This window comes from Portunus trituberculatus, chromosome 12 (genome assembly GCF_017591435.1).
Source record: "Portunus trituberculatus isolate SZX2019 chromosome 12, ASM1759143v1, whole genome shotgun sequence".
NCBI classification, from domain to species: domain Eukaryota; kingdom Metazoa; phylum Arthropoda; class Malacostraca; order Decapoda; family Portunidae; genus Portunus; species Portunus trituberculatus.
Window position 1 is genome coordinate 13,875,793 of NC_059266.1, and position 10,710 is coordinate 13,886,502.

Consider the following 10,710-nt stretch of genomic DNA (forward strand, 5'->3'; position numbering starts at 1 on the left):
TATATATATATATATATATATATATATATATATCAGAGAGAGAGAAGAGAGAGAGAGAGAGAGAGAGAGAGAGAGAGAGAGAGAGAGAGAGAGAGAGAGAGAGAGAGAGAGAGAGAGAGAGAATGTCTTTAAATCGAAACCAGATTATGTAAACTCAAAGATTCAAGAACGTGGGCATCAGAAGAATTCAAGTCGTTCCTCACAGACACAACATCCAACTTTGAAACAAACTATGGAAAGCAGAAGGAACAAGAAAGAGGCTACTGTCAGTTGCCTCAGATAACTGTGTTTGGTAAGAAAAAAGATGAGGTTTAACAGAGGGAAGGTAGTGTTCTGCAGATTGAAAGTTATATAAAAGACAGTGAATGTTGCAGAAATTAAGATATATATATATATATATATATATATATATATATATATATATATATATATATATATATATATATATATATATATATATATATGTATATATATATATATATATATATATATATATATATATATATATATATATATATATATATATATATATATATATATATATATATATATATATATATATATATATATATATATATATATATATATATATATATATATATATATATATATATATATATATATATATATATATATATATATATATATATATATATATATATATATATATATATATATATATATATATATATGTATATATATATATATATATATATATATATATATATATATATATATATATATATATATATATATATATATATATATATATATATATATATATATATATATATATATATATATATACATATATATATATAATACATGTATATATATATGTGTATATATATATATATATATATATATATATATATATATATATATATATATATATATATATATATATATATATATATACATATATATTATATATATATATATATAATATATATATATATATATATATATATATATATATATATATATATATATATATATATATATATATATATATATATATATATATATATATATATATATATATATATATATATATATATATATATATATATATATATATATATATATATATATATATATATATATATATATATATATATATATATATATATATATATATATATATATATATATATATTTTTATATATATGTATATGTTGCGCATACGTGCGTAACGACACCACTTGCTCTCGTGCCCACAATCTTGAATCTTCAGAATTTTCTACCATCTGGCTAAGACTTCAATGTCACTCTAACTAAATTCATCTGTGCTGTATACCTCTCACCTAATTCCTCTGACTATGTAAAATTCTTTGACTATTTGACTTCCAAGGTGGAGCACATCTTATCTCACTTTCCTTTTGCTGAGATCTCCATTTTAGGGATTTCAATGTTCACCACCAGCTTTGGCTTTCATCTTCTTTCACTGACCAACCTGGTGAACAAACCTTCAACTTTGCTATCCTTCATGACCTAGAGCAGCTAGTGAAGTTCCCTACCCGTATTCCTGACCGCCTTGGAGACACGCCCAACATTCTTGATCTTTTCCTAACCTCCAACCCTTCTGCTTACTCTGTTAAACTTTCCTCTCCGTTGGGCTCCTCCGACCACAATCTAATTTCCGTTACCAGTTCTATCACTCCAGTGCAGCCTCAGGACCCGCCTAAGCGGAGGTGCTTCTGGCATTTTAACTCTGCTAAGTGGGAGGAACTAAGGCAGTACTATTCTGATTTCCTTGGGATGATTATTGTTTTCATGTCAGAGATCCTTCTCTTTGTGCCGAGCGCATAACAGAGGTGATTATCTCTGGCATGGAGCTATCATTCCTCATACTTTCTCTAACCCTAAAGCTAAAAAGCCTTGGTTTAACTCTGCTTGTTCTCGTGCTGTCAATGATAGAGGCGGCTCACAAACGGTTCCGTAGCCATCCAACTGCTGAAACTCATGCCCTATATATTTCTGCCCGTAATCATGCCAAATCTATTCTCCAACTTACTAAAACTCTTTCATCAATAGAAAATGTCAAAGTCTTTCCAATTCTAACTCCTCTCGAGATTTCTGGCATCTAGCCAATAATATCTCTAACAACTTTACTTCTTCGTCTTTCCCTCCTTTACTTCATCCAGATGGCTCTACAGCTGTCTCTTCTTTTCTAAAGCTGAACTCTTCGCTCAAACCTTTGCTACCAACTCAACTTTGGATGATTCTGGGCATATTCCTCCTACTCCTCCACCCTCTGACTACTTCATCCCTAAAATTAAAATTCTTTATAAAGACGTTTTCCTGGCCCTCTCTGGCCTTGATTCTCGGAAGGCTTACGGTCCGGATGGAGTCCCTCCTGTTGTTCTCAAAACTGTGCTTCCGAACTCGCTCACTGCCTGGTCAAACTCTTTCATCTGTGTCTCTACTTCTATTTATCCTTCTTGCTGGAAGTTTGCTCACATTCAACCTGTCCCTAAAAAGGTGACCACTCCAATCCTTCTAACTACCGCCCTATAGCTTTGATTTCCTGCCTTTCTAAAGCCTTTGAGTCTATCCTTAATAGGAAGATAATGAGGCATCTATCAGCTCACAACCTTCTCTCTGATTGCCAGTATGGTTTCCGTAAAGGCAGATCTACTGGTGATCTTCTTACTTTCCTAACTGAATCTTGGTCATCCTCTTTTAGGGACTTCGGTGAAACCTTTGCTGTCGGCCTTGACATATCGAAAGCCTTCGATAGAGTCTGGCACAAATCTTTAATTTCTAAACTACCCTCCTACGGATTCTATCCTTCTCTCTGTACCTTCATCTCCAGTTTCCTTTCCGATCGTTCTATTGCTGCTGTAGTAGACGGTCACTGTTCTTCCCTAAAACTATCAACAGTGGTGTTCCACAGGGTTCTGTCCTATCACCCACTCTCTTTCTATTATTCATCAATGATCTCCTAAATCTGACTCAATGCCCTATCCACTCCTATGCTGATGATACCACCTGCATTATTCAACAGCGTTCAACAGACGCCCAACCCAACAACAATTAAATGACTCAAGGCGAGATGCTATAGGACGCCTAACTTCTGATCTTTCACTTGTTTCTGATTGGGGCAGAGAAAACCTGGTTTTGTTCAATGCCTCAAAAACTCAATTTCTACAACTATCTACTCGACATAACCTTCCAGACAACTATCCTCTCTTCTTCAATAACACTCAACTTCCCTCTCCTCTACATTAAACACACTCGGTCTATCCTTCACTAAAAATCTAAACTGGAAATTTCACATCTCTACTCTTGCTAAATCAGCTTCCAAGAAGTTAGGTGTCCTATGGCGTCTTCGTCCATTTTCTCTCCCTCCCAGCTGCTTGCTCTGTACAAGGGCCTTATCCGCCCGTGTATGGAGTATGGCTCTCATGTCTGGGGGATCCACACACAGCTTTACTAAACAAGGTGGAATCTAAAGCTTTTCGTCTTATCAACTCTTCTCCTCTAACTGACTGTCTTGATTCTTTAAGTCACCGCCGCAATGTTGCATCTTTATCTGTCTTCTACCGCTGTTTTCATGCTGTCTGCTCTTCTGAACTTGCTAACTGCATGCCTTCCCCTCCTGCGGCCTCGCTGCACAAGACTCTCTACTTCTTCTCATCCCTATTCTGTCCATCTTCCTAATGCAAGAGTTAACCAGTATCTTCACTCCTTCATTCCCTACACTGGTAAACTCTGGAACTCTCTACCTGTGTCTGTATTTCCACCTGCCTATGACTTAAACTCTTTCAAAAGAGGAGTGTCAAGACACCTCTTACGTTAACTGGACCCTCCTTTTAGATTTTTTGTTTTTCTCTTTCTACTTTCCTCTTAACAGGGCCTGGCAACCAGCGGATTTTTTTTTTCCAACACTTTGTTTTCCCTTGGCCAGTGCCCTTGTAATGTAAAAAAAAAAAAAATATATATATATATATATATATATATATATATATATATATATATATATATATATATATATATATATATATATATATATATATATATATATATATATATATATATATATATATATATATATATATATATATATATATATATATATATATATATATTTTCTCTCTCTCTCTCTCTCTCTCTCTCTCTCTCTTAGTCACATCCATAATCTTTTGCCCTTCTGGCTGCCTGCCTGTTCTCTCACAGGTACAAACCAACTACTCAACCGCGATCTAAGATTAAGTCAAACAATTTACTACATTTATTAATATAATTAAATGCTTATGTATTTATTTATTTTTTTTTTAGTCACCATTCTTGTAAATATTTAACATGGGTAGGCGGTAGATGTAAAGATTATACTGAAGAGTGCTGTTAAAGTAAGAATACACGAATTGGGTAAATATTTCAAAACAGTAGCGGAGAGACACCATCACGACCACATCACTTGTTAGGTCTCATATTGCTCATATGAGTAACCACTACATCTGCCTGAATCTGCTCAACAAGAACTAGAATAAATACCTCGGTTTGGAACTGGATCCGATCAGGACCTGTATATTTCATCATAATAATCCCTGAAATCTTCACACACACACACACACACACACACACACACACACACACACACACACACACACACACACACACACACACACACACACACACACACACACACAGTGTATAACATTCTCTATAAAATATGCATTTTTGAGGATTTGTTCGGCCGTGGTGTGTGCAAGGTGAGGTCGGGGCTAATTGATGAGGACGATGTTTAAAATGTATGTTAGATTAGGAAGTCATCGCCTTGCAAGCAGGTTTGGATGAGATGACAGAAAGGACAGACAGATAGTAAATGCAGTTTACCGTTAACATCTGATAAATATTTGCCATAGGTAAAGACACCCAAACAGCAAGATAAAATAAACCATGCAGCTCTGGTAGGTTGAGAATATGAAAAACAACACATCATGACCAACACCGAGACAAAGATTAAATACTTCTTAGAAGGTAAGATGAAATTTAAGACAAACTTTGAGAATCTTTGTTGATATGATCGGTTCTCATAAATAATCAATGATAAATGGAACGGACTCAGTAATCCGGGTTATAGTAAAAAGGGAGGTTAGACAGACAGATGCACTTACTACACATTCAGATAAAAAAGAAAAAGAAAAAATGGCAACAACAACACCAGACTCGGAATCCCCTTCTATTGAGAGAATCCTAAATGTCTCCAGGTCGTACAGCTCTCTCGATAACGATCATAAATGTCTTGACACCTATTTTCAGCTTTATCTTCATTATTTTTCTGCAACATTCACTGTCTTTTATATAACTTTCAATCTGCAGAACACTACCTTCCCTCTGTTAAACCTCATCTTCTTTTCTTACCAAAACACAGTTATCTGAGGCAACTGACATTAGCCTCTTTCTTGTTCCCTTCTGTTTTTTCTTTCCATATTTTTGTTTCAAAGTTGGATGTTGTGTCTATGTGAGGAACGACTTGAATTCTTCTGATGCCCACGTTCTTGAATCTTTCGAGTTTTACACCATCTGGTTTCGATTTAAAAGACATTCTCTCTCTCTCTCTCTCTCTCTCTCTCTCTCTCTCTCTCTCTCTCTCTCTCTCTCTCTCTCTCTCTCTCTCTCTGTATCTCTCTGTATATATATATATATATATATATATATATATATATATATATATATATATATATATATATATATATATATATATATATATATATATATATATGTGTGTGTGTGTGTGTGTGTGTGTGTGTGTGTGTGTGTGTGTGTGTGCTGTTTATCCCTCAGCTATCTCATCATATAACAAATTCCTTAACTGTTTAATTTCTAAGTGGAGGACATTCTGTTTCTCTCTCCTTTCACGAAGATATTCATCCTTGGAGATTTCAATGTTCACCGCCAGTTTTGGCTTTCCTCTTCCTTCACACACCATCCTGGTGAACTAGCCTTCAACTTTGCTATCCTCCATGATCTAGAGCAATTAGTGCAACATCCTACTCGTATTCCTAATTGTCTTTGAGATGGGTCCAGCATTCTTGACCTTTTTCTTACCTTTATTTTTTTTTTTCTGTATGTTGTTACCTTATCTTCTTCGTTGAGCTTCTCCGATTACGATCTCATTTATGTATCTTGTCCTATTTCTTCAATGCCTTTATAGAATTACTCTGGGGTTTTTGCCTCTGCCAGTAGAGTAGACTTGAGTAGGGATTATGCTGATTTTCCAAAGAATGAATTCGATTTCCGTATCAGACACCCATCTACGTATGCTGACCACATAACAGAAGGGATAATGTCTCGCATGGAGGTGCACATTTTTCACTCTCTGTTCTCTATTCTTATACAATACATCACAGAGTAGTTGTGAAAATAAGGTACTTGAGCCTTGCATTACCTGAATCTCATGCAATTTATATTGCGGCCCGGAACCGAGCCAATTTTGTTCTTCTACTTACACTTCTTCATTCATATAAAATGTCAAAGTTTTCAAAAATCCATCTCCCCTCAAGACTTGGCATCTGATGGAAAACATCTCCAATAGCTCTACATCTTCACCTTTCCTTCCTTTATTTAATTTACTGCCATCGTATCTGTTTCTAAAGCTCAACCCTTCTCTTATATCTTTACTGATAACTGTACCTTAGATGACTCTGGGCTTTTTCTTCCCTCTCCTCCTCCCTATGACTATTTGATGCCTTCAATCAGAATTTTTCGTAATTAAGTTTTTTTTCCATGCTCTCATGCTTGCACTTTGCTTGGCCAAACTCTTCCAATTCTGTCGACTTTTAGCTTTCCTTCTTGTTGGAAGTTTCCTTGTATTCAAATTCTTATCAAAAGAGTGACCGTTCTAGTCCCTCAAACTACCGTCCTACAGCTTCAATCTCTTGCTTGTTTATCATTTTCTAAAATATTTCTAAACATCCGTTAATTCACAATCTTCTATCTTCCGTCAAGGCTACTTTACTTGTGATCTGGCTTTCCTTACTGAGTCTTTGTTATCCTCTTTTCGGGATTTTGCTGCTGCAATAGACTTTTTTATTATTTTTTTTTATAGAGTCTGGCACTAAGCTTTCATCTGAAAACTACCCTCCACGGTTTCAGTCCTTCTCTCTGCAGCTTTATCGTAAGTTTCTTATCCGACTGTTCTATCGCTGTTGTGGTAGACAGCCACTTTTCTTCTCTTATTATATCTATTAACATTTTAACAGTGGTGTTCCTCAAGATCTTGTCTTGTCACCCACTTCCTTCCTGTTACCAAACTTCTTGCCTTATTCACTCTTACGCTGATGATACTACCTTCCCAAGTATTTTCATAAGCGACTAACGATTCAGGAAGTCACTATATCACGCAGGGACGCCACTGAATGCCAGACTTCTGATACTTCCAAGATTCCTGATATATAAATGTGTGTTTTTTTTTTTTTTTTTTTACGTAGGGAAGAGGAACAGACACGGGCAAAAAAAAAAGAAAAGAAAAAAAAGCATCCTTGAGTGCTGGCTTTCTAAAAAGTGTAAAAAGTGCCAAAACCATCAGCCAGAATTAGGGGAGCAAATGCCTCGATATCTCCCTCTTAAAAGAAGACAAGTTGTAGGTATTCGGAAATACAGATGCAGGGAGGGAGTTCCAGAGTTTACCAGTGAAAGGCATGAATGATTGAGTAATGGTTAACTCTTGCATTAGAGAGTTGGACAGAATAGGAATAAAAGGAAGAAGAAAGCCTTGTGCAGCGAGGTCGCAGGAGAGTGGGGGGTATGCAGTTAGCAAGATCAGTAGAACAGTTTCCAAGAAAATAGCGATAAAAGATAGAAAGGGATGCAACATTTCGGCGGTGAGAAAGAGGCTGAAGACAGTTAGTGAGAGGAGGGAAATTGATGAGACGAAGAGCTTTCGATTCCACCCTATCAAGCAAAGCTGTGTGACTGGAACCCCCCCAAACATGCGAAGAGTACTCCATACAGGGACGGATAAGGCCCTTATACAGAGTAAGCAGTTGGAGGGCGAGAAAAACTGGCGGAGACGCCTCAGAACACCTAACTTCATAGAAGCTGTTTTAGCAAGAGATGAGATGTGAAGTTTCCAGTTAAGATTATGAGCAAAGGACAGACCGAGGATATTCATTGTGGAAGAGGAGACAGTTGAGTGTCATTGAAGAAGAGGGATAGTTGTCTGGAAGGTTGTGTCGAGTTGATAGATGGAGGAATTGAGTTTTGAGGCATTGAAAACTACTAGATTTTCTCTGCCCCAATCGGAAATCTTAGAAAGATCGGAAGTCAGGCGTTCCGTGGCGTCCCCGCGTGATCTGTTGACTTCCTGAAGGGTTGGACGTCTCTGAAAGAACGTGGAAAGATGTAGGGTGGTATCATCAGCGTAGGAGTGGATAGGGCAAGAAGTTTGGTTAAGAAGGTCATTAATGAATAATAGAAAGAGAGTGGGTGACAGGACAGAACCCTGAGGAACACCACTATTAATAGGTTTAGGAGAAGAACAGTAGCCGTCTACCACACTAGCAATAGAGCGGTCGGAAAAGAAACTTGAGATAAACTTGCAGAGAGAAGGATAGAAGCCGTAGGAGGGCAGTTTGAAATCAAAGCTTTATGCCAGATTCTATGAAAAGCTTTTCATATGTCTAACGCTACAGCAAAAGTTTCACCGAAATCTCTAAAGCGGATGACCATGACTCAGTAAAGAAAGCCAGAAGATCACCAGTAGAGCGACCTTGACTGAAGCCATACTGGCGATCAGACGGAAGATTGTGAAGTGATAGATGTTTGAGAATCTTCCTATTCAGGATAGATTAAAAAACTTTAGACAAGCAAGGGATTAAAGCTATAAGACGGTAGTTTGAGGGGTTAGAACGGTCACCCTTTTTAGGAACAGGCTGAATGTAGGCCAACTTCCAGCAGGAAGGAAAGGTAGAAGTCGATAGATAAAGTTGGAAGAGTTTGGCCAGGCAAGGAAGCAAAGTTTTTGAAAACAATAGGAGGGACCCCATCAAGTCCATAAGCCTTCCAAGGGTTTAGACCAGCAAGGGCATGGAAAACATCGTTAAGAAGAATTTTAATTGTAGACATGAAATAGTCAGAGGTAGGAGGAGAGGGAAGAACAAGCCCAGAATCGTCCAAGATGGAGTTGTGAGCAAAGGTTTGAGAAAAGAGTTCAGCTTTAGAGACAGAAGAGATGGCAGTGGTGCCATCAGGATGAAATAAAGGAGGGAAAGATGAAGAAGTGAAGTTATTTGAGATGTTTTTGGCTAGATGCCAGAAGTCACGAGGGGAGTTTGAGTTTGAAAGATTTTGACATTTTCTATTTATGAAAGAGTGTTTGGCAAGTTGAAGAACAGAGATATAAAGTGCATGAGATTCAGGAGATGGAAGGCTCAAGTACCTTTTGTGGGCAACCTGTCTATCATGTATAGCACGAGAACAGGCTGAGTTAAACCAAGGTTTAGAAGGTTTAGGTTGAGAAAAAGAATGAGGAATGTACGCCTCCATGCCAGACACTAACACCTCTGTTATGCGTTCAGCACAAAGAGATGGGTCTCTGACACGGAAGCAATAATCATTCCAGGGAAAATCAGCATAATACCTCCTCAGGTCCCCCAACTGGCAGAGGCAAAACGCCAGAGGCACCTTCGCTTTGGGGGATCCTGCGGAGCGATTGGAGAAATAGGACAAGATACAGAAATGAGATTGTGATCGGAGGAGCCCAACGGAGATGAAAGGGTGACAGCATAAGCAGAAGGGTTAGAGGTGAGGAAGAGATCAAGAATGTTGGGCGTGTCTCCAAGACGGTCAGGAATACGAGTAGGGTGTTGCACCAGTTGCTCTAGGTCATGGAGGATAGCAAAGTTGAAGGCTAGTTCACCAGGGTGGTCAGTGAAGGAGAGGAAAGTCAAAGCTGGTGGTAAACATTGAAATCTCCAAGAATGGAAATCTCAGCGAAAGTGTAGAGGGACAAAATGTGCTCCACTTTAGAAGTTAAGTAGTCGAAGAATTTACTATAGTCAGAAGAGTTAGGGAGAGATAAACAGCACAGATGAATTTAGTTTGAGAGTGACTGTTAAGTCATAGCCAGATGGTGAAAATTCGGAAGACTCAAGAGTGTGGGCACGAGCAAGTTAAGTCGTTGCGTACATAGACGCAACATCCAGCTTTGAAATGAAAATGAGAATAGAGAAAGTAGGAGGGAACAGAGAAGGGGCTACTTGTCAGTTGCTTCAGACAGCTGTGTTTCGGTGAGAACAAGAAGATGAGGTTTAGTAAATGAGAGGTGGTGTTCCACAGATTGAAAATTAGATGTAAGACCGTGAATGTTGCAGAAGTTAATGTAGAAAAAGTTGAGGGAGGTGTCAAGGCATTTGGGGTCTTCATCAGGAGAGGTGTTTGACGTGGGGACATTTTTGGTCCCCCTCCCTAGAGGGGGACTCCGAGGCGTTATTATTTTTCTTTTAAATTTTTATTTGAAGTGAAGGATGTATGTGTAGTAAGTGTATGTAGTTTAGTGTGAAGAAGGAGAGTTGTCTTTAGAGGGTAGGCTGTGACTGCCCCTTGAGTTGTGAGACATAAAAGGGAAACATTCAGCGAGATCACAACTAGCTTTAATGGAAGGTTCACAGCAGCCCCCTGGACTAGTGCTATTAGATCTCACAGGGAGTAAGTTATTGTTTCGGCAGTAATATATATATATATATATATATATATATATAT